General features: G+C 39.3%; 1 protein-coding gene across 1 annotated transcript in view; it reads left to right on the top strand.

Moving 5' to 3' along the window:
* The window catches only part of CAMTA1 (calmodulin binding transcription activator 1), a 1,029,661-nt gene that overhangs the window by 88,481 nt on the left and 922,051 nt on the right, over positions 1-19,129 (top strand). The window contains exon 4 of the mRNA XM_027770647.1: positions 1,794-1,877. The gene's annotated coding sequence lies outside the window, so the exon portion shown is untranslated. The remainder of the gene's footprint in view (positions 1-1,793; positions 1,878-19,129) is intronic.

The raw sequence follows: 19,129 nt of genomic DNA, 5'->3' as shown, positions 1-19,129 counted from the left end.
TGAACCGGTTAATGATTCTGCTGAAACAATGTGTGCGTTGTTTTGATGGTGTATTGATTCCTCCTACAGTGTTCAAAATTGCTTACATGCCTCCCAGCCACAAATACATATATGACAAACTTTATGTGAGATGAGCATTCCAGAGAAACGAAGTGCTAGTTTACTTTTCAGTAGCTCTACAACTTTAAAAAGCCCCTCCCAAAACTCTGTTTTTAGAAAGGTGAACTTAAGGCACTAACATACTTGTATTGAATGCATGTAGCTTTGAAAGATTTTTATTTTATCAGAACCTAATCAGAACAAAAATCTGGCATGTATAGAGTTGATTGCCATAATTGTATTTTAATATGTAAAATTTTTTTTTTTTTTTGGAGAGATTTTCACTGTAGGGCGCATGCGCTCGCCAGACAGACAGAGAGAGACATAGAGACAGAAAGCGAGAAATCACCCCCGGGGGGATGGTCACGCCGCAATCCCTTCTCCTCCATTCTCCTCTCGGGATCTTGGGCACGCACGCACACACGCCCGGCGTGAGTTTTAAGCCACCGGGTCCGGGACACGAACCGGGGTCAACTACGTGGGAGTCCAGCGACATAGCCATTACGTTAACTGCTGGTTCCCAATATGTAAATATTTTTGAAATTTGATTTTATTAACAAAGTTAACTCAAATGTTAGATATTGTGGGGTAAAACTGAATTAGGAGAATGGAAGAAGAAATGGCAAATTGGGGTTTTATCTCTCCCCCCCAAAAGTAACTAAGTGAAGATCTTTTTTGCTGTTTTTGCTTCATTTAGCCTTATATAGGTCAGGCTACTATTTACATTACATTTTAGAATCTGCTGTCCAGTAAACACTAAGGAATTAGGATTCTGAAATCAGGGGAACATAGTGTGCTCTAGTTTAGTTTTCAGAGAAGAGGCACGAGAGATTATTGTATGTTCATTTTATCTGCTGGTGAAATTACTTTATTAATTGTGCTTATTTTTGCTGCAAAATTAAGTTTGTCATGATTTAGGTGGTAGCTGTATGCTTCAAACAAAATCTTAACTCTTTCTATCCCCTTTAAAATTGTAAACTAGTTAGTTAATGGGGAAAGTGAGTAAATAATAAAATTTGTTGAAGAAATGAAACCTGTCAGATACTTTTTCCCTTGTAGATACTCCTTGTGTTAAACTTCTATTATTTCTGTGTAATTCCTATTTCTATGTAATTCCAGTAGAAGTAAAAAGTTATTTTGCTCAAAATGTCTTTTTTTCCCCGTGCAGTGAAAGTTGAATGTAAGAACAGGTCTTAATAGATATAGTTACCCAGTTTATTTTATCATGTATCACTTTATTGCTGTCTTCTAGAACATTGTTATACTAAATGTTCCAATAATGGAAATTTTATGCAGCTACTTCAGATGAAACAAATTTGCAAAAACTCAATTTTGGAACTCATTCCTTGAGGAGAGGGAAAAAAACTCACCATGCTGTGACCAAATTAGATTTCTGATATGTTGACAACTTATCAAACATTGTCATTTCCAGAAAAAAGGGTGTGGGGTCTTAATTGAAATAACATTACTTCCCAATCACTTTCAGTTGGAGATATTTGAAGTTTTAATATCATTGAATGGTTAAATTGTTACAAAAATTTTCTTGGTAACAGGTAATTAAAATTTGATTTTGTATCTAAATGAAAATGACTCTACACACCGTGTTCAGTTACAGTGGAGTCTTCTGTGCGAGAGCTTGATTTACAATTCTCCGAGATACTAGTTTTACTTACTGGAGCTCCTTTGTTTTGCAGAGATCATGACGCAGCCGTCCTTTTGGATTTCTTTTTAATAATGTGTGACCCTTCACCTTTGATTCCCTGACCTGCATTACCTTGGTAACCATTTCATTTTTTAATTTAATTTCATTTTTTAATTTTGGTGTACAAGCTGTAACATTTCATCTCTCAGAGTGTAACACGCTGATTTCCTTAAATAGAAGTACCCCTTTGAGCGATAAATTTGCAAAATGCTGTCTTCATTTTCTGTATTAAAATTCATTTCAGTTTTTAAAATAAAGTGTAATCTGTGTTTTCATCCTTTTAAAATTTAAGTTTAATGAGTGCATTTCCCCATATAGTATATTTCCTTTTCTATTCATGTTTTTGCAAAAGCTGAATTAACTTGGTGTTCATATGTAATTCACACATACCCGAGGTGCCCACAACCTTCTTTCCTCTCAAAGCCACTGCTACTCCCCTTCATACACAGACCCCCTCACTGTTACCACACACCCCTGCCTTTGCAGAGTGATTTGTCTTTCAAAAATAGTGGCAACTTGAGTGAAGGGTCTTAGCTGCCACATTCTGCATCTTCAGGCTGTACTTTATATCCTCAAGAATTATTTAAGAAAGCTTAAACTTTTAATTTCATTTAAGGGCTAGAAGACTATAAAGTTGTCTCATTACCGAAGTTCACTTTCCCCCCTTCTTTAATATTTTATTGCTTTGAGTCATAAATTAAGAACAAGCAAAACATTTAACATGACCCCCCAAAATGTACTTTTGTCTCTGCTAAAACCTGATCAATCAGCCCTGCGGGTCTGTATAAACAGATTGATTTATGTCATATGCTATTTCTTGACTTTTTTTCAAACAATATATTTTTTATTGTGTTCATCTTTTCAGAAAAATTCTTAATTAAAAGCAAAACAGATTGAAATGAAAAAAAATCAAAGTTGAGTTAATATTTTGAACTGTTAAGATATTCCTAAGAAATCTTTTTTTTTGGGAAAAAAGTCACGTGAAATTTTTTAACATGGCCCACTGAAGCACAGATTATTTTTAAAGTGTCTCATTATTTTATTCCCTAACACTTAATGCTGATGTTTTAATTGCACACAGCTGAAGCTGCTAAATGAGCACTGAAATGGATTTAAGTCCTCTCTGAGCTTTGTTGATACCTATAAAAGTTTATATCATTCATTAGAACCACAAATTAAAATTAGTTGTGGTGAGCTGTTCACTGGTGACTGGAACTCTCATGAATATTTTCTCAGGCTCGCAAGCTTGTTTTTGCTGATTGTACCTACATACCTGGAAAGCTGCCTTGGGCCTGTTGGTTATTTTTTTCTTTTAACAGAACTACAAAATTTCAGAGCTGAGAAATACAAATAGGCAAAACATTCTATGATTATAAAGCCACTGTGATTATAATTGTTCCAACAGTCAGGAGCAACTTACTTGCTGAACCTTGAATTTTTATCCTTTAGTTCTTTTATTATTATTATTATTCTGCTCTTTAGCATTATGCAGGAATGTTTGCCAGATCCCAAGAGACTATTTTTTTCCCCCTCCATTTTGTCCTTTATTTGTTCCTTTGATGCCATGTCCTTCAGTACCGCAGGAATGGTATCTGACTCAGAACTGATCGCACCTAGAATCTAAGAGCTACAAGACACCAGGACTGTTGGTCAGCTCTATTTCTCTTGTTTAAGTAGTCCTGTACCCACCAAGTCCCTGAGAGACGAGTTGGCTCATAAGCCCCAGGAGAGTCACAGGCTTCCTTTTGACAGCATTGGCTCCCTTGAGAACTCCCATTTCCTCCTGAGATAGTCATAATACTTTTTTCATATGTCCAGTAGGAACTGGAGAGACATTAATAGGTGCAGAAGAGAAATGTTTTTATCACTGTATTTTATTTTCCAATTAGATCAATTAAATTTTCTTTAAAGTTTTCTGCTTAATACGTTCTATGGTAACCTGATTTTTCTAAGGAAGCTAGTAAATGGACACATTCGTTACTCATTTTCAGAAAGCACTGCTCATTTGATTAGTATTTAGGAATTCTAGTAAGTTAAACCACATGGATATTATTTTGTAAGAGTGATTTATTGAGAAAATCCTTGTCTGAGAGTCAGAAAACCTGCTTTGGACAACAGGGTCTCTGTATATGTCATTGATATCTATTAAGGTAGTCACATGAAACTAACATATTCAAACAGAAAGACTTCAAAAGAATTTCATTTGGGGGTAAAAACAGTATAGTCCATTGTTTGACTTAATATATAGGAGTTTATAAAACATTTCTGTGATACTACTACTGTTTGTTTTATCCTTTGTGAAGTATACTGTTTGTCTCATACTTGCTTTTTAGGGTTGTTGGGAGGGTAAAGAAGCTATACGACAGATACACTGGGAACTCAGGGAAAAAAAGGTGCTTTTGGAACTTAACTTCATCCCATGGCTGTGCTATTGGCAGTTCTAACTGTTAGGGTGAGAGGGAGTGGTAGTGAGTCCTGTGGTGAATAGCCTGGACTCTGGGCTCTGGAGCCAGGCTGCCTTGGTTCAGATTCCAATCCTACCTCTTTTTTTTTTTTTTTAAGAATTATTTTATTGGGCTTTATTTATTTTAATGTGGCCAGAAGGGGATGGGGGGGGGGAGAGAGAGAGAGATAGAGAGAGATAGATAAAGAAAATGAGAAGGCAAGCTGCTAGGTCCAGGACTTGAACTATGGTTAGTCATGTGGGAGTCCAGCACCCCTAATCACCATGCCACCTTCTGGCCCCTCAACCCCACCTCTTACAAGAGGTCTGAGTGCAGCAAATTACCTAACTTTTCTGTGCCTGAGTTTTCTCCTCTTTAAATTGGGGATGACAATAATAGCATCATGGTGTGTTTTAGCTGAGTTGATCTATGGAAAGTACTTAGAGTAGCACCTGGCATGCAGTGTGGCTGACCATGCACACCCAGAGAAATCCCATGAGGGAAATACACACTTTATAGAAAACTACCTTAAAAAAATTTCTGTAGTCTTCTAATATTGACTCAGAGACCTTTGGGTGCTTAGAGAGAAGAGGAACTGAATAGCTTGTGGTAATTATGCACCTCTAAAAGCATATGCAAGTTCAGGTACTTAAATTTAATCTGGGTTTATAACCTTTTAGGAAGAAAAGTCCAAATCATGAAAAGCTCCTTTGCCCTTTGTTGATAAATTTTTTTGTTTTGTTTCATTGGGTCATTGGGAAAGTCTATTTTTCTATGCAAAAAATGCTTCATGACTTCCCAACAACCTAAGCTATTTTTGGCTGTTGGAGACACACAAGGCAGGAGGTATGAGGGAGAGACCCATCTTTTACCTAGTTAGCCTTACTTGTTCTCTTAATCATTGGTAAGCTGTCTAACTAGCTTTTAGGCAGCCTGAACTGCTCAGAGGTTTTTACTCAGCGATAGAAGGCTTCAATGTCCTCTCATATAGAATAAGGGAGAAGGGGAAGGGATGTCACTACCTTCCCCGTGTGTGTAAGAATATGTCACCTGTTCTTCCTAATGTTTTTCATACATTTCAGTCATCCAGATTAATCTAGGATGTGGGTGTATATTAACCCTGTTAGGAGAATGCTGATGCTTAGGTGCTGATGCTCAGGAAACAGCTCTGCCATTTTGGTTGTAGGAACATTAGCTATATCCATTATTATCCCTCAGCAATCAGACCTTTTAATAGAATATTACACCTGACCTAATACGGTCTCATATGACATAGCTGGCTCTAGCAGTCCACTAACATCACTATTACTAAGACGGCCGTGTCATCTCTGTGGCACTTTTAGGGACTCAAGAAAGCAGCTTCCTCAATCCTGGCTGCACATCTAGAATATCTTGTACAGCTTTTTAAACCCACAGAGCACTGGCCACACCCTGAGATGCTGATCATGTTGTTCTTGCAGAGAAACGTTGATCGGTAGGTTCAGAAATAAAGGAAATTATTTTATGACATGAAAAAATAGGTAGATTATATGTTCACATACAGATTTGTGCTTCTAGAATATGTGCCAGTGCTATTAATCTTATAGTTGGCTACATTTTAAGTTAGAGTGGGTCTTAGTGGACCCACAGTAATTAGCACTCTTTCTGTAGAAACAGTCCTGGCCACTCACTTTGTAGAATAGGCTTCTGTGAGCGAGAACCTTACTGTCACAAAAACAGGTTTAAGCCTTGTTACAAAGTTGAATCCAGTGAAGTAGAGGGCCATACTTTCTCTTCATTTTCACCTTTCTTTTTTCTCTTCCTCTCTTATGCATTCATATCTTCCTTTATAGTTCTGTCTCTCCTATTTCTCTTCCATCCACCTACCAGATGTTTACAATATTATCTGTCACCAGTTGATCAACTACTCGAAATCCTCCAGGTACCTAGCATGTAGGAGGTGTTCAAATGGTTACTTCCTCAATTATTTTAGTATCTATCTTTCAGAGAAGTAGGCCCTACCCCTGTGAGCCTGAAAATTGTCAGATTTTGTTTGTGATTGTCTATCCTAACTTGGGTGATTTGTCTTGAAATTTCTGGGTTGTATCATGACTTTTTTGATGACCCAACAGATAGTTTAAAGTATCATGAATGTAGATAGATCGAGAAATACTTAAGCTTTAGTTACAGAGTAGTACAGAATGTTGGACAGTAGGACAGACTTGTGCTATTCTCGATGCCAGTTGTATCAGGTTTTTGGTGTATTTGCTGTATAGTTTTTAGAGCTAAAAGGTCTGGGGTCCTCTGGGTTGGACCCCTCATTTTTGGTGATGAGGAACCTGCCCCTGAGAGGGAATGGCATTTCCTTGAGGTGCTGGCAGGCCCAGACTTACTGCCTTCCCCCTCATGTTACCCATGTGTACCTTGGGGCAGAGGAGAGCAGAGCAAATGGACAGCATAGATGCCTGCCACTGCCCGCCCCTAGAAATGCTGGAGAAGTAGTCAAAGTAATCCTCTCCTGTACTCTCCCCCGACCCTCCCAACCCTCATCGCCCCTTTCATGGGATAAATGCTGTTAACACTAGGACAGTTTTGAGGGCTAGAAAGGACAGACCTCTTCACTGTGAAAGGGGAAACTGTGTGTGTGGCCCTAGACCCAGTCATTTGGCCCCGGCACCAAGCAGACTGCCTCAGGAGTCCATTCTGATGTTGCTTAGTACTCCTTGAGGCATTTGAAGAGACTAAGAAACACATGATAAAGGTATGAAAAATAAATTTTTGTCATTTTTCAATGAAAATCTGCCATAACCAGAAAAGGGATTGATGAGAGAAAACTGGATCCCACATGGCTGGTCAGAGTTCAAGTCTCAGCTTCAGGGGCTTGAAAAAGCATGCTGGGCACATATAGGTGTCCAGAATCTTGACAGGATGGAGAATTGGAGAAAAATAATTATGTTGTGACAGGCCCCATTGATGGGTGCTTTCTCTCCCCCTCTCCTGCTCCCATTCACATGTGCACATACTCTCTGGCATTTAAAATAAATGCTGCACAGTCAGGAAATAGCAGACAACATCTTCCTTTTCTCATTTGTGATCACCACCCCCTCTCCCGAAATGGTGACTGTAGTTGCAGTGGTTCTGTGACACACCTCAGAATCATAGGATTTAGACTAGACTTTCCACTTTCTATACATGCCTTTAGGTGGGTTCAGAAATACACCACATGATAGATTATCACATATACCTACCACAGAACTTTATTTATTCAAGTTTGATTATCCAGTGCCATTTTCTTTTCTGTGCTCATCTTTTTGAGTATTTTGCTCCTCTTGGCCCTTCCTGTTTCCAAGGGAGCAGCCTAAATGACTGTAACTATTTTGTGATGGTGGGAAGAGGACGGGTAGAGAAGGAGATTGAAGCTCTTGGCCAGTGTTTGACTCTGGGTTCCTTTTCCTGCTCTGATTTACTTTTAAGCACCTGGCACAGATTCTTGCACATAGTAGACACTTAGCAAACGTTAGCTCTCTTTTTGTTTTCTCATTAGCACAGGTAATTAAGAACAGGAGCTGATAGACTGCATATATCTGTGTAGAGATATATCTGTAATTAAAGTTTTAATTAAAGAAACACCAGACCAGGCAGATGGTTCTTATCCCTGCATCCTGTAAACCAAACAACCATGGCTTTTTGATCTTGCAAACAAGTAAAGCCAAAAGTAGCAGCATTCATGTTTGTGCACCAAAGTAGTCTCATTAACTCACCATAATCTAATTTTGGTAGCGCTCTGTGATTCCAGGTCCAGAGATAATCTTTGCAGTTTGAAAAGGAAAGACAATACATGAAAGCCATGTCCCAACCAAAGCTTTTAAGCTTCAAGTCAAGGACATTACTACAGACCAGCTGGTAGGTCGCAAGGCATGTGGTTTTGTGCTAGATCACAAAAGCTGACAAAGTGTTATTTAGGATCATCAGCTAAATACAGTATTAAATTAGAGCAGTATCCTGATTTTTTTAGATTTTGCTACTGTATAGCACTGCAGAATTGAGATGTGACTTGTGCCTGTTTGTCTTATGCAGATCCTCTGTGCTGTGTCACAGTGACCTTAATGGTCAATCAACTGCAAGATTTAAAAACTAAAACAGTCACGGGGGTGACAGAAGAATTTACCTCAGATCTTGTCATGTTGTAGCCTCCCCACCTCAACCTAGTTAATTGTTCTAGTTATAGCAGTAGCAGCAGGAAGCCAGAGCAGTGTGGGAAAGTGGGCAGGCAGTTAGGTCCAGGGCAGTTTATCTTGACCTCTTGGGATTCACATACTCTTTAATGCCCAGTTTCTTGCCTTCCTCAGTCATTTACTTGTCTGTGCATACGATTTTCAGGCATTCAGTGCAAACAGGCAATTATACAATAAAATCACATACTAGTTGGCTGTAAGGGTGTTTTTACCACCTACATTTTGCACATTTATTTTTTATTTGGTAGAACCAGTACTGAAGGTGTTCATTTCTCATTTCACAATGAAACATTTTAGTTTAGAGGTTAGGAGAGTAGTTTCTGCTTTGCTGAACAGTGGGTGACCTTACCATTTCTGTTCTTCTTTTAAAGGAAGTAGAACTTCCATTTGAAAAAGGGCCCATATTACTCTGGAAAGTATACAAGCATTTTCCCATTAAAGACCATGCCATAAAAAGATAGAGCCTGTAAGTATTTTTACTTGTTGCAATACCAGCTGTAAATCAGAACTTAAAAATCTTAGGAGATGTGTGTGTGAGTCGGTTTAAGGAGACATGCCAAACTCCCAGACCTTGAGAACGAAAGAAGCCCATGTCTTATGCATAGTCAGAAATGTGTCTACCACCTTCTGGATGGAGCAAGACTTTCATTATTTGGCAAGATGTTCTTTGATTTTAGAAGTCAGTTAAATGTGAGCTGCTTATGGTTGTGCCCAGAAAACATTGTAAGACCCATGCAGAATTATAATCCTAGGTATTAAAGAAGCATCTTAAATGCGGAATTTGAACCTGACAGACTGAGACCCATTTCTTCTCTAATTTGATTTAAGACATGAACATGTAACCTTTGAACATATAACACAGGTATAGATTATAGGTTTCTTACTTTTAAATTTCTCCACAGAGTGGAGAAACGTCAGCCAACCCACCTGGAATGGAAGGCTTTTTATTCTCTTACTGTGATGAGTTTTAAGAAAGCTTTTGCCCTCCCTGATAGCTCCATAATGATAGCAGGGGTTTGAAGCGTTCTGCCCACCTACATGTGACTTAAATTAAAATACTTATTCATTTGTTCAATAAATATCTATTGAATGCCTTGGTAGGCATTGTCTTAGGTAGTAGTTAACAAAATCCTGTAATTTTTCTTGAAGAACTTACTTTCTGATCAGAAGAGAGGGAGGTAAACAATAAACCAATAGAAAATAATAAATAGCAGTAATCGAGGAAACTGAGGTATAGAGAACTTAATTTAACTCAGTGTCACATAACTAATAACTAGTTCAGTTGACATTGCAACTCAGGTGATCTAATTCCAGACTTCATGTTCTTACCCACTATTCTAAGAAAACTGCTTAATCTGTTTGTTTACTCCTAAATAAATACAGAAATAAGTGTTGGTGTTATAAGTATGATGAAGAACAGTGAAGCAAGGCGCACACTGTTAAAAGATTCTGTATGTCTGTGTATGGTCCTGTGTGCATGCCATGTGCATGTTGTTTACCGTTAGCATGACTTGAACAGTTATTTCTCATGAGGCGAGTTGAAGGCAGCGACATAGTGAGCCATGTATCGATAGATACCTGGAGTGAGCGTATTCCAAACAGAAGGAGCAGCAGAAGCGAACTCCAAGGTAGTTGGAGGTTTGGCATTAGAGAGAAGTCAGAATGACATGAAGAAATGGTGAATGTTGCTGTTTCTGTGGAGCAGTGTGGCTGGGGGAGTGGAAGGTGAGGCATGGCCTAGAGCAGTAGCCCACGAGACCTTGCTGGTCATGCTATAGTCTTTTGATTTTACTGAAGAAGAAGGGAAGCCATCTGAGGGTTTTGAGCAGAAGAAAGACATAACTTAAAGGATTACTTTGAATATGGTTTAGGCAGAGTGAACAGATGAGGGCCTACTGCCTCTTTCTGTACAGCCAGCAAGCTGAGAAATGTTTTTTACATTTATAAATCGTTTTTAAAAAATTAAAATTTTGTGTTGCATGAAAATGATACAAAATTCAAAATTCAGGGTCCATTTCCAGTTTTTCTCAAAGAGAGCCACTCGTTCATTTGTGTATTGGTTAAGGCTGCTTTCAAGCTACAACAACAAAGTTGAGTAGTTGTGAGAGATCACATGGCCTGCAAAAGCTGAAATATTTACTGTCTGACCCTTTATAGGAAAAATTTGCTGATCCCTGGTTTAAGGAAATAGGAATGGAAACCTGCAAACCAAGAGAGACTGTTAAAAGACCTGATAGTGACTTGGACTAGAGCACTAGGGAGTGGTCAGAGGTGGGATATGTTTTGATGGAGGAGCTGGTAGGTTATATCCGAATGGGAAGAGTCTGAGATGATGTCAGTTTTGTGCTGTGTAACTGGAAGAAGGCAGTTGTCTTTTAAGCTAGGGAAGACTGGGAGCTGTAGGTTTGAGGGCAACAGGGAAGAGGACATGCAAGGGGGAATGTGAGAGACGTATGTCAGGTGGAGGTGTTGAATAGGTGGTCATATGTTTGAGTCTGTAACTTAGAGGCCCAGGCTGGAGCTAGACTTTTGAGTGTTTTTGGCATCTAGGAGGTTGTTCAAGCTATGGGGCTGGATGAAATTTTGCAGGGGAGTATGTATAGATAGAGAAGTCCAAACATGGAGCCTTGAAGCACCTCATATTCAGAGGGAAGTAGGAGAAAGAAGCAGAAGAGAACAAGAAGGAGCAACAGAGAAAAAAACCCAGGGGACTACAATGTCCTGAGAGTGTATGTTTCAAAGCAGTGAGTAGTAATCTGTGTCAGATGCTGCTAAAGGTCAAGAAAGATACAGACTGAAGATTCATCATGGATTTGGTAGCATGGAGGTCCTTGGTGACTTCGATAAGAGCTATAGAAGTGAAATGGAAGGACGAAAATTAATTCCATCTAGTTTGAGTTAAAACAGAAGGATGGGAAGCAGATCTGGGCTTTAAAGTTGTGGTTTCTGCAGAGTAAGTACAGTTCAGGAGAGGGCAGGGAGTTGGATTTAACCTGAGATTAGTATTTTGCCTGGAGAGTACAGAGAAGGGAGCTGAACATTGTGCAGAAGAGTTGATGGAGTGATGCATCATGTAACCTAAACCAGACAAGGAGCAAAATAGAGGCATGGAGATGTCCCATAGGGACAGGGGTTGGTTTATCAGTAGACTCAAGGAGTAGGATTAAGGTTTTTTGTAGTTGGGAAAGTCAGAGTGGAATGCTTGAAATTGATATTATGGAGGGGTACAGTTATGGTTATATTGTTTATGACAGTGCTTTCCAATAACCATATGAAGTGAACCACGTGTGTATTTTTTAATGTTTTAGTAGCCATATTTTTAAAGAGTAAAATAAAACAAATGAAGTGAATTTTAATAATATTTAGCCCAGTATATCTAAAATATGGGAACATATAATCAATGTAAGCATTATTGAGATGTTACCTTTTTTGGTATAAAGTCAAGTTGGCATGTATTGTATACTTCTTTTTTTTTTGGAGAGGTTTTTTGCTATAGGGCATGTGCACTCACCAGAAAGAGAGAAACAGAAAGGGAGACATCACCCCAGGGAGATGGCCACGCTGCAGTCCTTTCTCCTCCATTCTCCTCTCGGGATCTTGGGCATACACACATACGCACCCAGCATGAGTTTAAGCCACTGGGTCTGGAACTTGAACCGCGGTCGACTACATGGGAGGCCAGTGACATCGCCATTACACCAACTGCTGGTCTCTGTATTATATATTTCTAGCATATTTTAATTTGGATTAGGCACATTTCACGTACTCCGGCCACATGAGCCTTGTGTGTGGTCCAAGGTGATCAGAGGGTCAAGGAACAGAGGCCAAGATTTATGAAAAATTGTGTGGATCTGAAACTACTTGTTGCTCTTTAAGAGGGGAGCAGGGTTAGAAAGGAAGGAGGGAAAGTCATGGCAGATGTTAGAGGGCAGGGCTTCAGTGAAGACTTCTCTAACCTGCTAGCCATCCTATGAACTTTTCTTGACCCTGATTTCATCCCATTTCTCAAAGATTCTGAGGGATTGCTTTCGCTTCATTATACATCCAATTAGTACTTCTTGGAATCATGGATTTGGGGCAAGATTTCTGAGTCACAGAAAAATATCAGAACACAAGCCATAATTTTGACAGATCTTCCAAAAATGGCAGCTTTTCATTTTGTTTTTTACTTAAATCCAGAAGGCCTTTCATTGAGTCACTAATGAAAATGTTAACCCAATGTGAGTACTTCATTACAGCCATTTTTTTTCTCCCAGGAAAAAAATATCCTTTAGATTCTTATTTTTATTTTGGCATAATTCCTAGATTCTTTTAGTTATATATATATATTTTTTTTTTGAGAGAGATTTTTGCTAAGTGTGTATGCGCTCACCAGAGACACAGAGAGAAACAGAGACAGAAAGCGAGAAATCACCCCCTGGGGGGATGGCCATGCCGTGATCCCTTCTTCTCTATTCTCCTCTTGGGATGTTGGGCAGGCATACACATGTGCTTGACATGAGTTTTAAACTGCTGGGTGTGGGACTTGACTGGTCAACTCTGTGGGAGTTCCAGCAATGTAACCATTACGCCACCTTCTGATTCCTCTTTTAGTTATAGTTAACAGTCCTAAATATGTTTGAATCCACAGAAGCCGACATTTAGTAGCTTTGAGGCAGTTCTGTGTCATGCAGGAAGTAACATACAAAATCCACCTGCTCTTATCTGATCCTTTTGAAAGGGCAAGTATGGTCAGCCTACCCTTTTACTAGGCAGAGAATATAAACACACAGGGAACCAGCAGTTAGCGTAATGGCTATGTCGCTGGACTCCCACGTAGTTGACTGCGGTTCGTGTCCCAGACCCGGTGGCTTAAAACACGCCGGGCACATGCGGGTGCATGCTCAAGATCCCGAGAGGAGAATGGAGGAGAAGGGACTGCGGCGTGACCATCCCCCCTGGGGGGTGATTTCTCGCTTTCTGTCTGTCTGGCTCTCTCTGTCTTTCTGGCGAGCGCACGTGCCCTATAGGGAAAAAAACACCTCTCAGAAAAAAAAAAATATATATAAACACACACACATGTGTATGAGTGTATGGTTAACATATGTATATTTGGCTTTGATTCATAATGTGCCTTTAAAGATGAATAAAAATTGATAATATTAAAAAGCTATTTTTTAGCTTTGAAGGGCAGGTAAAGATAAAATATTTTAAAAGGGCAAACAGGAATACCTCAGCAACATGCATGCTGTTAACTACTTTTCATACTGATCAGTGCTATTAATGAGCCCCAAAGGAAATAGTAAGTGGATACCTGATTTTGTACCTTTGTGTGTGTGTTTTTTTTTTTTTTTTTTTAAATTTTGCCAAAGGGCACATGTTTTGGTGGGAGAGAGATGGAAACTGAGAAAAAGAGAGGGAAGCATCCCCTAGGAGGAATGGCCATGCTGCAATTTCTTTTCCCCTTTTCTCCTCCTTCAGGACCCTGACCATACACGCACATGTGCCTAGTGTGCTTTTCAAGCCTCCAGGTCTGGGATTTGAACCACATATCCATGTGTGATCCAGTGGCCACAGGCTGATCCTCTATCAAATTTAAATTTAATTTCCCATGAATTTTTCTCCTGAAGTATTAACTAAATTCTTTTTATTTTTGAGAGTTTTTTTTTTTTTTTTTTTTTTTTCCCTATAGGGCATGTGCACTCCAGAGGGACAGAAAGTGAGAAATTACACCCTCCTCCGGGCATGGTCACACTGCAGTCCCTTCTCTATTCTCCTCTTAGAATTTTGGGGACGCACACACACACACATGCCCAGTGTGAATTTCAAGTCAACAGGTCTGGGACTCAAACTGTGATAGACTACATGGGAGTCCAGCGATGCAACCATTATGCAATCTGCTGGTCCATTAACTAAAGAATTCTAAAAAACTGTGAGCCCCAATAGTTAGGAATAACAGCCCATCTTGAGTCATATATTTGTGAACTTTCTGTTCTTGGGTGACTTGTATGTTGAAGGAGTTAGTGTTCAATTTGTAGTAGTTACAGTCATGGAATGAGGGGTCAAAGTTGTTTACAACTTGTTGGTGTCCAGACTTCAGCAATTTCTGAAGAGCGTTGTCTAGAATCCACTTTGTCACTGATAGCTCTTAAAGATAATGTTCTCCTTCTTGTACTATTGTATTCACATGTAAGAATGCTGAGTAAATACTGTTTATTAATAATGAAAACTTACATTACTTAAGTTTTTAAAAATTTCTATTCTAATTAAAATATTTGATGAGAAAGTGTTTGAATACTAAGAACTGGAGATTTAGCAAGAAATTAATAAAGGAATATTAATGGTTTTATTGCAGTTCGTTGTGGGGTTTTTGTCCCCACTACGTTGTGTTGCTTAGAAAGTCACCCTTTCACACATAATCTTTATGTTTAGTTAACTGGAAGGTATCCCAGTGAAAGATGTTTTATAGTGCCACTTGTAAATGATAACACATGTTATGGAGGAGAACCAAAGTATTATTTATTTTTTTAAGAATTATTTTATTGAACTTTATTTATTTGACCTGAGAGGGACAGAGCATGCACGTACGCATGAGAGAGAGAGAGAGAGAGAGTGAGAGAGAGAGAGAGAGAGCGAGCCACTAGGTCTGGGACTCAAACTGCGGTCGACCATGAACTGTGATCCTTCAGCATACTCAACCACCATGCCACCTACCAGCCCCCATTTTTTTTGTTTTTGTTTTTTAAACACTGTTAGTGTAATTACTTTGGCACCCACACAATTATAGTTTCTTCGAAAGCATAGGTCAGTATGTTTAGGAGATTAGGAAAGTAAGAGTTCTGGCATTTGTTCATTGGTTTTTATTTAGGCCTGGGTCAGTAGAATGCTCAAAAAATCTAGAGTATAACATTTAAACTTGTTATTTATTTATTCCTTCAGGAATTGGCTGATACTTAAATTTTTATCAGCACGGCCAGCATCATAACTTTAACCAAGGCAGGTGTTTGCTCTGCAGTAGGCAGACACATACTCCTCCTCATCCTCAGATGCAGAGATTCAACATGCATGCCGTGTTCCAGTGGTTCTATTTGTGGTCGTTCGGCTTTGCCTCTACTAATAAAGTATTTGTTAACCTGCAACTCCCACCTCTGGATATAGAAGCAAGTGACAATAGTGAAGGACCAAACCCATAACCTTTCCTTATCGAGGACTTTATGGTCCCACCTGCCTCCTTCCTTCTCCTCCCTAGATGGGTGGGTGCTTCCTGCTTCTGCTTGTTGTTTCCTTCTCTGCCCTAACTCTTTCTTCCCTACTTTTGCTTGATCTAGCAGAGTGAGTCTTTGTAGAGGTCAGCCTACATGCCACTTCTCCTGTGCATCCTTTCATGGGCTCTGTTCAGCACAGCTGTTTTTTGGTTCCTCTTATCCAGGCATTGCTGCCCATATCCCTGTGAGGGCCCTTGCCATGCATATTGTAATTTATCTCTGTCAGTGTCTTTAATCTGCTAATTTGTGATCCCTTTGAAGGCAGGTTCTAGGCTTTTCTTATTTCTGTTTCCCTGGAGCTTACCTAACATCTGCACATAGTTGTGAGTTGGATGAATATGGATGGATGGCTGGGAGAAGTGATGATGGGGTAATGTATCTTCTAGCCAAAATGGTAAATCTGGTAGGTGTTTTGGAAGAAGAGAAGAATAAATACTATTTTTGTTTATACAGGTCTTAAAATTTTGGTAGCAGAAAGCAAATGTACAAAGAACAATGGAAAACAAGTCAGAAGCTGCTGTTTCCAGAGATGATACCATTTTATGTGGGAAAAAAGTGTAATTTATTTTGACCGCCTTCAAATCTTCAATTTGTTGTTCTAGTATCTTTTTTTTAAAGTTATTTATTTACCTTTATTTATTACTACTATTTTTTTAATTTGATGAGAGAGAGAGAGAGAGAGAGAGAGAGAAGGAAAGTGAGAAGGAAAGTGAGAAAGCAAGCCACCAGGTCTGGGACTCAAATCACAGTCGGTCTTGTGGGAGTTGAGAGCCTTAACCACCATGCTCCCTGCTGGCCCCTTGTTCTGCTATCTTGAGTACCTAATTATTTAACTGAATAAACGCACCGGGAAATAGACCATACATGTCATGAGAACTTTTCTTGTAAGAAGTCCACAGCTCTTTTTCTTTTTGCAATAGGCTCTTTTTATCATAGTATCATATTCTAGGCTTGTGAAAGTGACAGGCTTTTGAGCATTGGATGTGTGCCTAAATAAGTTGGTCCTTTTCCCCTTACCTTGATCCACTGGAATTAAATAGTCATGTTTACACTCAGTTGATTTGAAGACTAATTTGAGATGAGGGAGACAAATTGGAGGATTCTCTCCTCTCTCTCTCAACTTGCCCTGCAAGACTCATAAGCACAGCATTCACTGTTTTACCGAAAACCACCCTGCAGTAGTACCTGAGGGAGGGGAGGGGAGGTAAGTGAAAGAACAGAGTATGTATGCATTTTGGTAGTGTTAAAGGCCACCGAGAAATCACCCCTAGCTTATTAGGATCTCTGATATATTAATTAGGAAATGTTAGTCCTTTCACTTCGTAGCCCTTAGTATCCCTTTGAAACATATTTTTCTAACCTGTGAAACTGGTCTAGGAGGTAACATTTGGAAGTGCTGGGAATTGAATTGAAGTCCACTTACTTAGCCCTATACTTCAACAAATAGTCTGTAGCAGGGGAGCCTCTCAAAGCATTGTGTTCTGTTATATCAATATGTACTTAGACACGTTAATCTGAATTAGAGAGCTGATTGTACATAATGACTCCCCTGGGATGCTGTGTTAGGAAAAAAAAAAAAACAAAAACAAAAACTTAAGTAGTGTGCTGAATATTCATAGTAAGTAAAAATTTTTCCTAAAATTAGTGTTACTGGAGCCTGATATCTTTGAACCTTTAATTATCAATTTAATTATTTAAAACAATTTTTATGGCCTCTTAAAGACATAACCTACAACCCAATAACAGTTCTACTGAAACGAATGTAGAAAGACCAATTGTATAGGACTCAAATTTGAATTAGCATAGGAAAATAAGTCAAGTATGTGTGGGTATGTATATGTATGTACATATGTGTATGTTTGTGCGTGTGTATAATGTGTGAGAGAGATCTAGACATGTACATATACATATGTATCTGTGTGTTTAGTGCATACTTTAGTTTGCTTTTACTCAGATGCCTTCTCTTTCTGCCTCTGGAAATGGGGCAGATTTTCTTCAGTTAAAAACAGAAATAGAAGCGACGGTCTTGACCCATTTTATACCTATTTATTTCAGGCTCTCACCACACATTTGTTCATGGGCGCCGTAAGAAGAGGGATCCACAGAGCTGGAGCTGTGAGGGCTGACACATTGGAATGAAAGCTGGCAGAATTTGTAGGGAGAGCTTTACCATCCTGCCAGCCTCATATCTGGCTTCAAGACAATTCTATTAGTGAATTAATTGTACTCAAAACCCCAAATCAAGTTGAACCAATTGTTACTAGAAACGAAATAAAGTGACCTACTCTTGTTTGCATCATCTAGAGTTGTTATTAAGGAATGCTGTAGCCTGACTGAGCTCTGAGAGCGAGTATCTGTCCCCATGCCACTTGACCAGAGGCCTCCATGACCATCCATGATTCTGCTTTCTGTCCTCTCAGCAAGCTCTCCCTCCCTCCCTCCCTCCCTCCCTTCCTTCTTTCCTTCCTTCCTTCCTTCCTTCCTTTCTTCCTTATAAATTTTACTATAGGACACGTGCTTGCCAGAGAGAGAGCGAGCGAGAGCAAGCGAGCGAGCGATAAAGCCATCCCTCCGAGGGAAGATGGCCATGCTGTGACCACTTCTCCTCCGTTCTCTTGAGACTTTGGGCACTTACGCACATGTGCTGAGTGTGTTCCTGAAGCCACCAGGTCTGAGACTCAAACTGCAGAGTTGGCTGTGTTGGATCCACCTGCCTTAACCACTATATACTAAGTGACTCCTTTTCTTAATAGCAGTTGCCCCCAACCAATGATCTGTTTACTTGATGATTGCTGTCTGTCTCCCATTAGAATGGAAGCTCCTTAAGAGCAGGGCCTCTCTTTCTTTCCCTTTGTGTCCCCAGTGCATAGGACAGCCTGGTACAGTGTGGAGCCTAAATAAATGCTGTTGAAAGAATGAGTGGGCCACTAGCATTGTATCTTTCCTGAATGCTCTTCTTTTAGTTTGGCATATATATATAAAATAACAGTGAAAATTAGAGAGTAACTGTAAAAAATGTGTACTGATTCAAATAATGAGCAGCCTGGTTCAAGGAGCTCTGAGAGGCCAGAGCACGTCAGGATTTGGAATTATAAATTTACAAACTCACTGTGTGTTAAGAGTATCTGTGTCTCTTGCAGAAGTAGAAGACATAAATGGAGGAGAAACATGAGTCGTGTCTGAGGCATGTTGTCATGTTAAGATACCTAATGAGAGTCTAAAAATAAACAGTGAGAAATAAAAATAGGCAATACTTAACTGTTTTCTTAATATTTAATAATTTAATAAATTTTAGCATCAAGTAAAGATAAATGAGAATATTTTCTAGGTCAAGTGGGCATTAATAGAGGTCCAGAGGGAACTTGGAAGCAACTATTTAGATAATGCTAACAGTATTTTTGTTCCAGATTATCTCCACAGAGGCCA

This window comes from Tupaia chinensis, unplaced genomic scaffold (genome assembly GCF_000334495.1).
Source record: "Tupaia chinensis unplaced genomic scaffold, TupChi_1.0 Scaffold000146_1, whole genome shotgun sequence".
Taxonomy (NCBI): Eukaryota; Metazoa; Chordata; class Mammalia; order Scandentia; family Tupaiidae; genus Tupaia; species Tupaia belangeri.
The sequence above is the reverse complement of the archived record's forward strand: the minus strand, read 5'-3'. Positions and strand labels throughout refer to the sequence as shown.